The following is a 16,706-nucleotide window of genomic DNA, read 5'->3' as shown; positions in this document are numbered from 1 at the left end:
TACCACTCCAAATTCCAGCTCAGATAATTACCTTCTTCCTTCCCAGATTCCCTTACTGTTTCAACTGGTTATAGTATTCTTCATGGCTTCCTGTTTTAAACTGTCCCATAGCATTGCAGTGCACTACTAAACATGTCATATTAAATGGCCACTAGCTTTGTTAACACAGCATTAAGGTTGCCCAGTGCTAGCTCAAGTTCTTCCAGAAAGCTGAGTTCAGGTAAACTCACTCTTCTGAAAACCAGGAAGTACAGAGTTAAGGTAAAGACCCACCCAACCTTAACACTGGCCCCCTTGCAACAGGCAACAGCTGCTGGGAATTATCTGCATGCACTCAGTGCGTTAAGTGTAGCTGTATTGAATGTTAGATGTGCAGCTGTACTGAATGTTGAAGCAGCTTGGAATAGCTGTAATTGTGATATGAGGAAAGAGGTGCATGTGTACCTGAGGCTCCAATCTGCATCATTTCAGCACAACTGTACAGGTTATGTCAGTAGCAGAGCACTGGGGGTTCCTTGCCATAGGTAATGTCACTAGTGAGGTGGGCTATGAGAGCAGTCTGAGGATGTAATGGATGGATAGGGGGAAGTATAGGGTTAGATGGTATCCTGTGTTCATGAGCGAAGGGGGTTGCAAAAGGGTGTAAAATTTAACAATCACTTCACAAGTGTGGTATTCTGTCATGGGAACAAACACAGAGTTTGAGCACAGGGCAAGTGCAGATTGCCTCTTCATTGTAATGGATGGGTGCTGAGTGGGAGTATGTGTGTTATGGGCATTGCTCCACAAGGGCAAAGTTAAATGTGGGCATTTATCTTAACTTTGTATTTTCTTGTTTTCAGAAGTTTGAGTTTTGCTGACTTCAGCATTCTGAAAAGGCACAAGCTACCATTGGGCAACCTTAACTCAGTTAACACCGAGTTATTTGCCATCTAATTTCCTAGGTTTTCTCTATTTAAAAAATGTTTGTTGTTAAAAAAGCACTTATAGTTCTCACCTAGGTTTGCAGTTGGTATGCTAATGCAGGTAGGTAGCCCTAGCTTTTAAATGGTGCTTTTCATCATTAGATCTCAAAGTTTACATTACTATCCCCATTTTACATATTAGGGAAACTGAGGCACAGAAAAGTGAAGTGGTTAGCCCAAGGCCACCCAGCTAGCCAGTGGCAGAGCTAGGAACAGTCCCAGTCCACTGGCCTTTCCACTAGACCACACAGTTGTTATGTATTTCCTCAGTGTTCCTCGCCTTTCCAGTACATTTTGTTATAGTGAACGGGATAATGGTTGTGCTTTGAAATGTTTGCAATGTGTCATTGCTAACAGGACTGAGGAGAGAAATTTCATCTATGGTCTGTGTCCCAGAAGTTTGTCCAATAAAAGATATTACCTCACCCACTTTGTCTCTCTAATATCATGGGACCAACATGGCTACAACACTGCATATCCCCAAAATTTTGACAGTTTTATTACATGGTTGTTACAGTAACTTTAAGTGTCTGAGAAAAGACTGGTGTTTCTCTCTCCTTCTCCACCTCCTGCCCACCACTCCCCACAACGTATAGTTCCCACACCAACAGTTCCACCTCTCCCTCCCCTTCTCGTCCCATTAAGTCATTAGTTGGCACTGTAGAAGCCATTAACATGTAACAAGTTGCTCCTGCCCTGTGCTGCTGGGTACACATTTCACAGGCAGCAACTTATATGAGGACTTCACACTACCTTGGTTATGTTGCCCAAGCTGCACACTGAGCTGGGCCCTTCAAATTCCTATCCACCCCCAGTTGAGACTCCTGCCTCTGCTCCACATAGGCTTCCCCAGCCATGTCCCAAGTCCACCCAGTCCACTCCTCCTTCACACACACACTGGCCAGCTCCACCACTCCACATATGGGTGATGATCTGTCTTAACTATATATTTTATGACAGAGTCCTGTGGCACCTTCTAGACTAACAGATGTATTGGAGCATAAGCTTTCATGGGTGAATACCCACTTCGTCAGATGCATGTAGCGGAAATATCCAGAGGCAGGTATAAATATGCAGGCAAGAATCAGTCTAGAGATAACAAGGTTAGTTCAATCAGGGAGGATGAGGCCCTCTTCTAGCAGTTGAGGTGTGAACGCCAAGGGAGGAGAAACTGCTTTTGTAGTTGGCTAGCCATTCACAGTCTTTGTCTAGACTGATTCTTGCCTGCATATTTATACCTCCCTCTGGATATTTCCACTACATGCATCTGATGAAGTGGGTATTCACCCACGAAAGCTTATGCTCCAATACGTCTGTTAGTCTAGAAGGTGCCACAGGACTCTGTCACTTTTTACAGATCCAGACTAACACCGCTACCCCTCTGATATATATTTTATGGGGTTTTCAGATGTTTACATTTGCCTTACCTTCAGGTCCTACATCCCAGATTCCAAACATAGAGGGCAGGGAGAGGGGCTCAGACCCCTGCAGTAACCTAGGGCTCCCCTAGATCCTAGCATGCACATGGAAGGGGAGAAATTCAGGGCTCAAAGGCCAATCTTCTCTGTTACCCCTCATATTCTCCAACCCCTCCCATCTTCCCAGTCATCCCCACTCCCTTCCCTTAATCCCCCAAACCCTCCTCCCTCTCCCTACTATCCATTCTCATTTAACCCCCTCCCCAATAACCCCCATCCATCACTGCAGACCTAAACCCCTCCTCCCCTATTACTACCGTCTTTTGCACGCCTACTTACCCCACCCTCCCAGTAAGCATTTGGATGCGTAACTTATTTTCTTTTCAAAAACAGTTTCAGTGCCTTGCGAATACTCTGCTGTACTCATAGCATATTATATTTCTCCAAAATAAAAATAAAATCTTGACAGAGGCAGCTTTTTCCCAGTTGTTTCCAGGTCATTCTCAGATTTCATAAAATCATAGGACTGAAAGGGACCACGAGAGGTCAGCTCGTCCAGTCTCCTGCACTCATGGCAGGACTAAGTATTATCTAGACCATTTCTGTCTAGGGTGGGTTTCAAACTTCAAAGTTGCAGGCTCAGAGAGGTCTTAAATGGCCAATTCATCTCAATTAGATGTTCTCAGTGAAAGAATTTGGGGATGAATATAGCCTAAAACAATAGCTCTGAGATGTGTGAACTGCTCCAGTCACCTCAGAAGGTGTTCTTACATCCCCTTTTCAGTGCTGGAGAGTTTCTGATAGGTGTCAAGCATACCCATGCTCAGTGCCTCACCCCAGGCAGGGTGTTCTTGGTGCATGTTCCAAGCATGCCTGTTCTAAGCTCAGAGAAGCAGGGCTTCCCCAGATCTGGGGTGGGGGAGAAAGGGACTCAGATACCCCAGAAAGGCAACCCTCCCCAAATCTAGCTTGGAGTATGATTTCCCCCCATGTTGGCTCCCATCTAACAGATGGCTAGAAGGGCCTAGACACCCCAAGAAAGGCAAGACCCGCTCCAGAACCAGGCTCACATGAGGTGGGGAAGGGAAAGGGGCCACATACCCATAGATAGGCAGGGGGCTCCTGCTCCTGGCACACTAACAGGGGGAGGGAGTGGGGCTCAGTCTCAGACACCATTGGTGGGGCAGGGAACCCAGACCTGAGCCCCGCAACTTTACCACCACCCATTTCCATTTATCCCCCTCCCCTTGATGCAGCCCCAAACTTCTCTCACCGCTATTTTCCCCATTTCAACCCCTAAAATGCCGCTCCCCTTTAGGGTGACCCGATTTTTCACGTTTGCTGTCTGGACAGGGGGTGGGGAGGAAATAGCAGCCTATATAAGAAAAAGACCCAAAAATTGGGACATCTGGTCACCCTACTCCCCTTCCAGCAAGCATTCATGTGTGTGTTTTTTTCACTGCTTGGATTACATTCCTCACAAATAGTAATAAAAATGGACAGACAATTTTTTAGCAGTTATGCCCCAGCCTTTTCCAGACTTCTGCCCAAGGTGGAGCTCAGACTGAGCTGGTCTGGATGGGTCAGGTTCAAAGGAATACTGCTTCTTATCCCCTTGAGCTACTGAGCTGGGCTGAAACTTTAGAGGCTAACAGTCTCGTCAATTTCTGTGTCTGCACATGCTCAGTGTAATCTGAGGCGTGAGAATAAGCATGAGGCTTGCAACAAACCTAACTGGAGAAGCAAAAACTTTTTCACAGAATGTATTAATTTGATTCCCCCCCCAAAGGGCTGATGGGTGCTGTACACTCTGTTGAGGTAACCCTCAAACGTCTGAGACCTGATGTGATGAACTGAGCCCTGGTTTGATTTCTGTGAGCAAATAAGGTTGCCCAAATCTCTCAACTTTAAGAAAAGCTGTTTGTTTGTTTTTCCAGGGGTGGTATCTGGGAAACCCTTTGGTCAAATGGCCTCCAAATCTGGATCACTAACAGAAACCTAGGCCCCCAGGAGGCATTCCACATTTCAAGGCACACTGAGTAATGGCATAGATTTTAGAGTACTTAGGAAAAGTTGCTCTTTAAACAGAAAGCTGGCCCAGCCTTAACCCTACCTACAGGACAGCTATTGCTCTGTTATAATTTCACCCCAGAGGTTGCTGCATTTCAGGGGAGGGTGAAGAGATTCTAGTTTGCATGTCATTTGAACGACCTATATATAAATGCAAATTATTATTATTAAATTCTCTCAGCCCTTTTTCACAACCTGGCTTTGGTGACGAATCTGGCTTCGATTTCAGATGCTTAATAAAACCTCATTGTCTCTTCATTGTAAGTTTTCTAGGGCAGAAACTGGCCATAGCCAATGACAAAGTTTTCAAAAGTGACTGGTGATTTTGAGTGTCTAGAACACTAAAGAGGCTTTGTTTTCATATGGCAGCTGCTCAGCAGTTTCCTGAAACTCAGGGATTGCCCTTCAGAGTGTCTCAAATTGGCCACCCAAAAATGAAGGTACCCAAAATTAGCAGTTACTTTTGAAAATCCTGGTCTATATGTTCATACGGTGTGCAGCACAAGCCCCTCCTCCCGCCATGATGAGACCTCTGGGCACTACCAATATTCATGATGAATAATAAGAAATCATTAATATTCAGCCACCTATTATACTTATTAGGATCCAAAACCCTGGGCTCGAAGATAAGGAGGCTCTTGTTTTGTAGTTTTCTTTACTTTTCAGAATTTATGGCTGGTTTGTTTTCTACCTGAATAAAACAGAATGAAGAATGCCAGATATGGGGCTGCGAGAAGAGGGATTTCACACTCCAAAATAGGAATTAAATGATCAGCATTACCCCTCAGTGGGCAGATATGGTTTCTCACTATACCCCACCATAAATGGCCTTAATCCTCTGACCAATGTCTAAATATCTAGATCACGGAAACACCACACAGTCCATCATTCTCCATTCAGGAAGGGCCCAGGATGAGACTATTAAAAATATCCCAGGCTAATACTGAGATGCACTGGCAGAATATTCAAACTTCACCGTGAGAATGTTTACCAGATTCATCCCCACAGTCTGAAAAAAGTTATAATATTAGCATATTTAGATCAGCAGCTCTTTTGCTCTGTGTCTGTACACTGCCTAGCACAACAGGACTGTGATCTTAGTTGAGGCCTCTATGCTATCAGGACACAAATATTAATAATCATGGTAATAACCAGAGACAACAAATTAAGCACCAAGAATGAGACTGTGCTATCTCCTCAACAATAAGAAATGAAAACTTAACAGATGTTAAGCATACTGGAAGACTGCTCAATCTCTCCATCAATTGCAAAATGGCCACTTTAGGCTCCAGTGACTTGGCTCCATCAAATTTAAAGGGCCGGTCCTAGAGAGGCATGCTGGGAAAAAGATTCTTATAAGACGGCGACTCTGCCCTATGAGAGTCAGTAAGGACCAGGAAGTCACAAAGAAAGGTATGATTACATAGAGACCATTTTGGAGGCCCTTTGCTTTTATCAGTTGTATGCACCAAATATCAGATCTTTGCAATAATTTTAAATTAGTCAAGAGTGACTGCTTTTCTTAAAATGACAAGTGATTCTTAAAGGTACCAGATTAGCAGCCTGGGAGACTCCATTGCTGGGGTGCTGTCCTATTCAGAAAAATGGGAACGAAAATTCAAAGTAAAATCACCCCAGCTCTATGCACCACTCACAGCTGTTAGTTTAGCAGCATTGCTTTTCCAGACGAAGGCCCCCATACGGGGTCAGCTGTCCCTAGTCTACATAACACCCGTGGGCATGTATCTGTAAGGGGTTCCAAAACAGCAGCTCTCTGTGCAGTTTGTCAGTCAGTATACAGCACGGAGAGGCACCTTCAAAAGTGCCCTCAGGTAACAGACGTATGTACAGCCAAGGAAAGTCACTGAGCCTGACCTATATCCATTCTGCCTGAAGAGTGACGATTCCTATTATCCACAGGCTGGCACATAGTGACAGGACACTATGTACCTTAACCAAACACAGTACCAGTGCTGAAGTTCAAGCAGAACTTTCCCTCTCTCCCCCTTCATTCAAACCCCCCCCCCACCTTTCCAATTGGTTTTCTTGGAATTAAGAGGATGCACTTCTCTCTTAATGCTTAAGTTGTCATGATTTTGCGTGGTGATTACTATTATGTAAACTTTACAAAAGGTGTTGTCAATAAAATATATTTCTCTTAAAATATTACAACATAATTATTTGAATTATAGTAGCACCGAGAGGCCCCAGTCAGAGGCCAACTGTGCTAGGCCCTGGACACACAATTACAATACTGTTTTAATACACTAGTGTAAAAATGGAACTTATGTTAGGCTACACAATATACTTAATGACTAGAATGCTGTTATGAAGCTGGGCAGCAGAAACTCCCGATGCAGAAGGAGGAACCACTGCACATGTCTGTATAGCAACTAACACAATGGGGTCCTGGGCAGTGACTAAGGTTCCTAGGGGCTATCACAGTACAAACCATTGTTATATTCTCAGCATCTTGTACCCGGCCTTCTCCCTTTTCAGGCCATTTAAGTTTCCTGCTGACAGTGACATGATTGGGATTGTCATAGTCCTCTTCCGCATGGGAAGATATGAAAGGGGAGGATGCTCCATGCACCTATGAAAGTCAGTGTCAATGGCATATGGGAATCTGCTTAGGGACCCTAAATGGTGCAAAATAGCTGTTGAGCCCAAGATTGTCCATAAAAATGTATTAAAAATATGCATTAAGCCAAATGAACCCTAGTTACATTATATTTTCTACACTGAAAGGAAAAGACATCATGCAGAGCTTCTTCCTCTTGGTCTTCATAATGGTACATATGCCAAAGATCAGAACAGAGTCCATAGGCCTGGTCTACACACACTTTTTTTTGCACTGTATAACTATTTTGGTTAGGGGTGTGATTTCCTGCTGAAGTAATTTAACTGGTATAGTTTATTCCCATATGGACACCTTTATGCCAGTGTAACTGCATCCACTCAAAAAGGGCTGAATTAATTTAGTTATACCAGTATAGTTAAAGTGGTACAATGTTTGTGTAGGCAAGCACTTAGCTGTGAGTAAATGTCTCTATTCACACACACCCACACATACCTTGACTGTAATTCCACTGAACTCAATGGAGTTTCACTTGAGGATGAATGTGGCCCAATATTTCTGACAACTGATTATTCAAACCACTTCCCACGCCAGTTAATTAAATTAAAAAAAAAATCTGTTGGTGTGTTCCAATTTACATTTTTTAAAGTCAAAATAAAATTGAGTAGAAAAATCATATGGCTGAGCCAAACTGTGATGTTATGGGTATGATTATTAAAAAAAAGGATTAAACTACAAAGACACACCCAGTCCGCAAAGTCTGGAGACAATAAGATATAAAGCGACTCTCCTTCTGACCTCCCATTAACACAGAAATCACCCTACAGCATAGAAGTGTCAGCCAACAATGGCACCTAGTTATTTCCTGTCAGCTGGTCCCTTTGATCTAACCTGATCCTTCTTCACTTTATTAAAAACTTTCTAATCTTTTGTCTTTGATCTCCCTGTAGGATTCTTCAAAGAGCTTCAAATTAGCAAACATGCAAACAATATATATATATAAATTTTCAGTACTCTGCATCTGTAAGAAAGAAGGAGGCGAGTGGCTGTTTCCTAGAGACACAGGTTTAAGTAGGGGTAGTTTTTTAAAGCTAATGGATGCTGTAGTTATCAATTGTTTATTGGAATGAGGGTGGATGACAGAGTCCAAGCTTTTTACTGCGGGGTGGTTTGCTCTGAAGGTGTAACAAGGCAGCCCAGCAGGGTTAGCAAAAAAGCCATGTGCATTCTTCATTCAGCATGCCAGATGAAAGGATTATGTCACATTCAGGAGCAACAAAGAGCTCTGTTTAAGTTTGTACCAGCCTGGAACAGTGGGGGCAGCCGTTACGGACCACCAAGGTTTTAAATAGAACCCGACACTTGAAAGTTTCCTACAGTTTTCCTTAGGGATAAGTCCACCCAACATGAAGGGAATGTCAGTATCAGCTGGGAGTAAGATTTTTATGGGTTTAAGAGAAAAATTTTATTAAAAAAAAATCCCTTTAACGTTGCATTTTTCTTCTTTGTAGAGTTACCTCCAAAGTTAATTTTATTACTATTTATATTCTGTTTTATCCTAGATTGAGACAGTAAGAGAATTTATGCTGGTGAAATGTATTAGTAAGCAGTAGTGTCACCGAGGCTCTCTCATAGCAGAGTGCCTCATTTTAGTCCCAAAGTTACTGGAGTGTTCCACACAAAGTTGGTGTTCCCCTTGCTTTTATTGTTGAACATTATTTACATCAGAAACAAAACAAAAAAAAAGTCATGAAAGTGAGGTTGGCGAGGGAGTGTGTGTTATTTACACTAAAGGGGATTCTGCAGCATTTTAAGTTTCCTGTATGAATATTTGGTACATGCCCCTCATCTGGGGTCTTTGCATTCCACACTGTGGCCTTGGCTGATGGAGAGGTAAGAGCCATACACATTAGCTCACTTGTTCCAGGATGGCACAAAATATTTTCTCTGTAGAGCTTGAGTTTCCAGGCCACAGGAATCTCCCCAGGATTGCAGTTAATAACCAAGGACCCAATCCAATAGCTACTGAAGTCTATGGGACTCCTTCCATTGATGTCAGTGGGGGCTGGAGCGGGTCCCAGATGAACAGTGTTAAGAACCAATAAGCAGTTCACAGAAATAAAAGATTCTACAGATAGAACCAGCCTCAAGGAATGCTTTGGCCTCTGGCCACTTGCCCTGTTCACTCTGTAAGCCTCCCAGCTTCTTCATGCAGGGACAGTCTCGCTCAGTTCAGGAGCGTTGTGACATTATCACCAAAGGTTGAGAGGTTTGTGGCTGAAGAGTTTAATATGTTTTTTACGGTGCAGCCTGGGGCAGACAGCGACATACTGCTGTTGATACACATCTGCCTAGTGCGGGAGGGGAGAGAAATCAGGCAGTTTGGGAAGAGGGGCTATAGCCCGACTTCCCAGGCTCTCCCTGAGGTAACAATCCAAGATCCACCCAGAAGAAGGTGCCTAAGACACACTTCTCGCTCCCCCAAAATGCTGACCGATAGGCAGAGGTACAAAGACAGAAGCAAAGGCCTCACTTGTAATTAGGGAGAGGAGAAACCCAATACTGTATCCATAGGCGGCAGGTTTGTATAATTTTTGGTGGGGCCCAAAATGGTGGTGCCCCCCCGCTCCCGCCCTGTAAGCCGATATAAAATGAAGCTACAACGCGTCAGCGCCACAAGATTACAAGGGTCAATTAAAAGTGGAAAGTCAGAAGCAGCACTTGCCTACTTCAATATACGGTATTATATTTTGTTGCATCTGTTGTGATGAAGTGGGAATGTTCTTAATATTTTCTCTGAATACTGTGTGGGTGCCTCAGTTTCCCCTGCAAGATGCCAACTGAAGGTGTTGGGGACAAAGAGATCAGGTGGCCTCCTTGTCCAGAAGAGACACAGAGGCCAGAGGAGGGAGTGTCAGTTTGGAGCTGGCTGGGGAAATTGGGAGAGACCCAGAACTTGGTTCTGGGCTCCCCACCCCCCAAGATGGACCTGACAGAGGGGTTCTGTTTTCTGTACCAACAAGCTCTGTTTAAACTGTGTTCCCGTCATCTAATAAACCTTCTGTTTTACTGTCTGGCTGAGAGTCACATCTGACTGCAGAGTTGGGGTGCAGCGACCTCTGGTTGCCCCAGGACCAGCCTGGGCAGACTCACTTTGGAAAGTGCATGACGTGGAAGGGCATGCTGAATGCTCCGAGGTCAGACCCAGGAAGGTGTAAGCTTCTTGCCCTGGAGACAGTATGCTCCGAGAGAGGAGGCTCCCCCAGAGTCCTGACTGGCTTTGTATGGAGATGTTCCAAAGCATCACAGCATCCCCTTCCACACCGTGCACTTCCCAGAAGTCCGCACAGGCACTGACACTCCCTCCTCCGGCCTTTGTCTCTTTTCCAGGCATTAGGAGGCCACCTGATCTCTCTGTTCTCCAACACCTTCAGTTGGCACCTTGCAGGGGAAACTGATTTGGGAGAAATGAAGTAAAAGCTGCCCAAACCGAGCTTGAGCACTCCTGAATTTTGAGGTGTTCAAATCTGGAAGGCAGGTGCTGGGGGTGGGAGAGGGCTGTGGGCTCCATGGGGGAGCATGGCAGCAACTGTCTGGAGCTGCATGGAGCCAGATACGCTGGTCTGAGTGGCACAGTAAGCAGTTTGGGGGTTGGAGAAGAGGTAGGGAGTTCCGGGGGGCAGTCAAGGGACAAGGAGCAGGGGGAGTTGGATGGGGCAGAGGTTCGAAGGGGCAGTCAGGGGACAGGCAGCAATTGGATAGGCATGGGAGTCTAAGAGGTTTATCAGGGGACAGGTAGGGGGTGCGGTCCTGGGGGGGGGAAGTTGGGTGGGGTCTCAGGAGGGGGCAGTTGGGGACAAGGAGAAGGGAGGCTTAGATAGGGGCTGAGGTCCCAAGGGGCAGTTAGGGGCAGGGGTCTCGGGAGGGGGTAATTGGGGAACAAGGACCAGTGGGGCTTAGATAGGGGGTGGAGGTTCTGGGGGGCAGTTGGGGCAGGGGTCTGGGGAGGGGGCAATCAGCGGACAGAGGCTGGGATTCAAAGGGCTCTGGGCTGCTGGCAGCCGCGGGGATCCCAGAGCCCTTTGAATCCCAGCCCCGGCTGGGAGTCAGAGGACTCTGGGCTGCCTGCAACCGCAGGGAGCCCAGAGCCTTTTAAATCCCAGCCGGGCCAGGAATCAGAGGGCTCTGGGCTGCCCGCTGCGGCGGGGAGCCCAGAACCCTTTAAATCTCAGCCGCTGCTGGGATTTAAAGGGCTCTGGGCTGCCTGCAACCGCGGGGAGCCCGCAGCCCTTAAAAACTCAGCCGCGGCAGGGATTTAAAGGGCTCTGGGCTGCCTGCAACCGGGGGGAGCTGAGACCCTTTTAAATCCCAGCCGCAGCCGGGAATCAGAGGGCTCTGTGCTGCCCGCTGCGGCGGGGAGCCCAGAGCCCTTTAAATCTCAGCCGCGGCTGGGATTTAAAGGGCTCTGGGCTGCCTGCACCCGCGGGGAGCACAGAGCTTTTAAATGCCCAGCCGCGGCCGGGAATCAGCGGGCTCTGGGCTCCCCGCCGCAGCTGGCAGCCCAGAGCCCTCTGATGCCCGGCCGCGGCTGGGATCTAAAAGGCTCTGGGCTCCCCGCCGCGGCGGGGAGCCCAGAGCCCTCTGATTCCCGGCCGCGGCTCGGATTTAAAAGGCTCTGGGCTCCCCGCGGTTGCAGGCAGCCCAGAGCCCTTTAAATCCCAGCCGCGGCCGGGAATCAGAGGGCTCTGGGCTGCCTGCTGCGGCGGGGAGCCCAGAGCCCTCTGATTCCCGGCCGCGGCTGGGATTTTAAAAGCTCTGTGCTCCCCGCGGTTGCAGGCAGCCCAGAGCCCTCTGATTCCCGGCCGCGGCTGGGATTTAAAAGGCTCTGGGCTGCCCGCCGCAGCAGACAGCCCAGAGCCCTCTGATTCCCGGCCGCGGCTGGGATTTAAAGGGCTCTGGGCTCCCCGCCGCAGCGGGAAGCCCAAAGCCCTCTGATTCCCGGCTGCGGCTGGGATTTAAAAGGCTCTGGGCTCCCCGCGGTTGCAGGCAGCCCAGAGCCCTTTAAATCCCAGCCGCGGCCGGGAATCAGAGGGCTCTGGGCTGCCTGCAACCGCGGGGAGCCCAGAGCCTTTTAAATCTCAGCCGCTGGTGGGATTTAAAGGGCTCTGGGCTGCCTGCAACCGCGGGGAGCCCAGAGCCTTTTAAATCCCAGCCGCCGCCGGGAATCAGAGGGCTCTGGGCTTCCCGCTGCAGCAGGCAGCCCAGAGCCCTCTGATTCCCGGCGGCGGCTGGGATTTAAAGGGCTCTGGGCAGCCCTGGCGGCGGCGGCGGCGGCGGCAGCGGCGGGGGGGCGCTCCAAGCAGGGGAGAAAAAACATTGGTGGGGCAGAGCCCCTGCTTGGGATTTATTCATGGGGCTAAAGCCCCAGAGCCCCATATAAGTCGGCGCCTATGACTGTATCAGTCAATGGGAGAACCGACCAGTCACCTCCATAATGCCCGCTCCAGTAACCAGTCACACTCACCCACCTTTCCCCAGATAACTTAAATTCTTTCAGCTCAAGTAGTTGAATCCCAGGCCCAAAGTCACTTAGTTCCCCCCACCCCACAATGGTTTTACCCCGGCTCACTGCTCTAGAAAGTCCTGTAGGCTGTAAAGAAGAGTCTATGTTGCAATACAAGCCCACAGCACCGTGTCTCAGAGCCCAGGTTATCAGACTCAGTCTCAAGGGGCTTGGACTGCAGGACTAAAAATCGCAGTGTAGACATTTGGGCTCAGGCTGGAGTCCAGGCCTGGGACCCACCCTACTCTCAGGGTCATAGAGCCCAGGCTCCAGCCCAAGCATCTAGGCTGCAGTTTTATACCCCTGCAAGCCAAGACCCATGAGCCTGAGCTGGCCCAGCTGCATCCTTGCTGCGGGTCTTTTATTACAGCATAGACATACCCTGACTGACTCTAGGCTATTTGATCAAATTACTCACCGCTCAGCCATGAGCCCTGCTGTGCGTCCTTGCATGGGAGTAAGGGGCCCTAAGGAGACCCCATTATGCTACTGTGTTGACTATGTGCATTGCTGGAACCTGCTGGCGGTGGGGCAGGGAGTGGGCAAGCAGAGGCAGAAAATGTGGCAGTCTTGGCTCCACCCCTCCTACTGCCTCAGCCTGCATGAAGGGGACAAGTAACATAAACCAGCAAAAGGGCTGGTGCAGGTTCTCACCCACCCCCACCCTTGCTCCAGAGGAGAAAATTGGCCAAATTCTGTCTCCCAACAAGAAACAGTAGCAATTGCCTGAACTGAATGCTTCCTACAGCTATTCAACACCAGGATTCCCTCATTCTTCTGGGCAAAATGAATGAATGATGATTAAACAATTGTCTGTTTACTTCAATGATGTATACAAATTCATGGCACACCTGTCTAACCCTTTAGACTGCAGATTCATTAAAAAAAAAATTGACAGATTCAGCTCATGTCCTGAGGAAATTCTGCTCAGATTAGCTCCCTTCAAGCAGTGCAAGCTCAGACCATAAAGATCACACTGAAGTCTGCTATGACTAGAATGCAGTTCTGCTGGAATTCTTTATTTTTCCAAACTCTGAAGCAATAAATATAACAACCATTGTTATTTTAGATGACCAAAGGTTTTGCCAAATGGCATCTCTTCTTGATAATTCCAGCCAAATTTGCAGCAAGCAGAAGGGTTACAAGATGCCATCACTGTAATCATAACACTCAGAGCCAGTCTGTTAGTAGTTCACATTACAATGCAAAATGTTCCTTTTTTAACCTAGCATTCTCAGGCTGTACTACATGTATTTCTGGTGGGAATGGAAGATGAATCTGTTTTTATTTTTTTTCCCTTTTAATGGAATAATTTATATTCCATGAACTGTTAACATTTCTTCATATGTGAATTTTGACTTTGAAGAAGTTACAAAGTTTACACAGTCAAGCTACCATCCTCCATCATCTGCAGAGCAGCATGGGTAGAACACCATCAGCGAGCCACGCAATGACTCTGGGCCCGTAAGCACTTACATGCTTACCTTTATGCACACAAGTAGTCCCACAGAACTTAATGGAACTACTCATCTGTGTAAGAATGACACGTCACTAAGGGCTTGCAGGGTCGAGGCCTAAGTCATCAAACCCAATACAGACACCACAAAGCCATCACATTAAATTAACCTAATCCACTTCAGATAAAACCATCTACATATCTCAGTTTCCCTGATGGCCTTCAAGATTAAGGATGGCCCTGTGGTTAAGCTGCTTTGGCTGGGACTCAGGCAATCTAGGTACAGTTCCTGGCTCTGCCACAGAGTTTTCTGCGTAACCCTGGGCAAGACATTTAGTCTCTCAATGCCTCAGTTCCCCTTCTGTAAAAGAAAATATTATCCTCCTTTCTCCCACCCGATGTCTGTCTTGTCTAGATTTTAAATTTTCCACAGCAGAGATCGTTTCTTACTGTGTGTCTAACATGCTAGCACAATGGGATCCCAATCTTGGATGGAGCCTCTAGGAGCAACCGTAATACAAATAAATAATAGGACAACCTCCTCTCTCAAGTGTGCTTCTGGAGACATGGCCAGGACCAATCACAGTCTACTGGCTGGCCCAGACCTTATTCCGTGTGGACCTCGCTTTATGAGGCAGTCTGTCTTTTCAGAAGCAGCATAAGGCTTTATCACCATCTCCAGATCATGCAGAAATCATTTAGCCTGTCACGCAACAGGGGATTTTAATAAAGGATCAAGTTATATTGCAGTATAAATTACCTAATAGAAAAAAATATAAATCCACTGGAGCTAGAATCCCCACTCCTGAGAGTCCCCAAGCTCTTGTGTTTTCCACTTACTCGGAAATACACCATAGTCTGGCCATATGCAGGAGCTTCCTCTGACAAGAGTTGCAGTAACTAGGCTAACAGCACTTTTGACTGTTCTGGTCTTGTAGAGTGCGTCCCCTTTCAGGGTGAAGACCTCAGGCCATCCCCACTCTCAGACCAGAGTTAGGCTGCAGTCCTCATATACTGGCCACGATTACCTCAACAGGTCTGAGCACCTACATCCAGCACCTGCAAGTCTGTTCCTTCCAGGTGCAATGAGAGTGATAAGCAGGGACAAATCAGCCTATTTAAAGCAAAGTACTATTTATTAAGAACAAAAGCACATCAGCGACAACAGGTCTTAAAACAATGCTAGACTATACACAGGTCTGGTTTATCAATAATCTAACCATCTTCCACATAGTAGGTCTATGCTTCCTTTAGACACTCCTGGTGTAGTCTGTTCCCTCAACCCACAAACTATTCCCCCTCCCCCTGCTGCAGGGAGAATCTCCTTCAAAAACTGTTCATTCCTTTTCATCTACTAGTTCCCAGCCTTGGCAAAACAAGGCTTGCAACTTGTTGGAGACAGGATTGTAGGTCCTCAAAGCCAATAGCTTTGCCTATTGTCTTTCAAGTGTGCATGGGGGCAGGGAAGGGAGAAGTTTCTTATCTGGAGCTGCTGTCTTCTTCCTGTTTGTAATTTCCACTGCCCCCTATTTAGCTAGATCAATGTATTCCCACAGGAAAGTCGAATCATTCACAAAATAATGTGAGTCAGTGAGGTCACACACAGTGTTCATCAAATTATTATGTCTCAGTATTTTTAGGTTACCACACAGCAATTCCACTACCACAACAGGCACTAAGACTGCTGGCCAAGCCTTTCCTGACACTTCTGGTTCCTCAAAACAAACAAGCAACAATCAAAGACTTTGTTAAATTCTTGAATAGCGAGCATTTTACATGGTACAAAGAGCTGGAGAGTTCAGCCTGCACCCCTCGTGAGAATGGGACTAAAAGCAAGTGCAAACAGCCCCAGGAAAGAAGGGATGTGTTACAACCATGGGAGATACCAATAATCCACTGGATCAAAGCAGGTTTCCTCTAAATGGTCCCTGATCATTGAATGCCTTGGTAAATCCACAGCAACAAAACCAATTACCTGAGGATTGCTTACAAGACACTGCATTAGAAGGGGGGAACCACCCCTGACAGAGAAGCATTTTAATAAGCATATGCATTTGCTATATCACCCACCACCAATCACACAGGAGCAACAGTAGGAAGAAAGGCCCAAATACCAGAGAAATAGGTCAAAGTAGCTAGCTCCCTTTTTCTATCATCCCATCCTGCACAGCAACTTTTACTGCATTTCTAAGGGGTGGGCCAGGGAAAGAGAATGATCAATCATCCTCTGCAGCTGTGAGTGAGGATTTTTCAGCAGGCCAGGGGAAGCTGGAGCATGTGTCACTTTAATAATGGGCCCAGCTAAGAGTTACTTTCTGGGACATAGTAGTGGGATACTTGACACTGGAAGGACTTGCTACCCAAGTTCCCCTTTCCAGGTGGATGTTGAGGGGCTCATTGTAGGACAGCAGCTAGCATAGTTATTGGTTTTTTTCTAGGAGAGATACCTGGAAAGCAGGAAACCCTTCTGCCCAACACACACACAAAGGAAGTGAAGTAGGTAAGTAGCAGTATCCCTGTTTTACATATGGGGAAATGGAGTCACAGGAATTAAGTGATTTTTCTCAAGGTCATATAGGGAGTTGGTAAAGAAGTCCTGGTTGTTAGACCCATGGGCCTTTCTGTAAAAGTGACTGACAGCAAGAATCTCCCTTCC

At 46.9% G+C, this 16,706-nt stretch overlaps 1 long non-coding RNA gene across 3 annotated transcripts in view; it reads right to left on the bottom strand.

Moving 5' to 3' along the window:
* LOC123349016 overlaps nucleotides 1-15,072 on the bottom strand; it is a 65,123-nt gene extending 50,051 nt beyond the window's left edge. The window contains exon 1 of one of the 3 annotated variants that reach the window (XR_006573309.1): nucleotides 14,891-15,072. This is a non-coding gene — a long non-coding RNA (uncharacterized LOC123349016). Of the gene's footprint in view, nucleotides 1-3; nucleotides 215-14,890 lie in introns of those variants that run through there. The other 2 variants (XR_006573307.1, XR_006573308.1) reach the window with 2 other exon arrangements.
* Nucleotides 15,073-16,706: the final 1,634 nt, after the last annotated feature.

The sequence above is a fragment of the Mauremys mutica genome, chromosome 14 (genome assembly GCF_020497125.1).
Source record: "Mauremys mutica isolate MM-2020 ecotype Southern chromosome 14, ASM2049712v1, whole genome shotgun sequence".
In the NCBI taxonomy this organism is placed as follows: Eukaryota; Metazoa; Chordata; order Testudines; family Geoemydidae; genus Mauremys; species Mauremys mutica.
The sequence above is the reverse complement of the archived record's forward strand: the minus strand, read 5'-3'. Positions and strand labels throughout refer to the sequence as shown.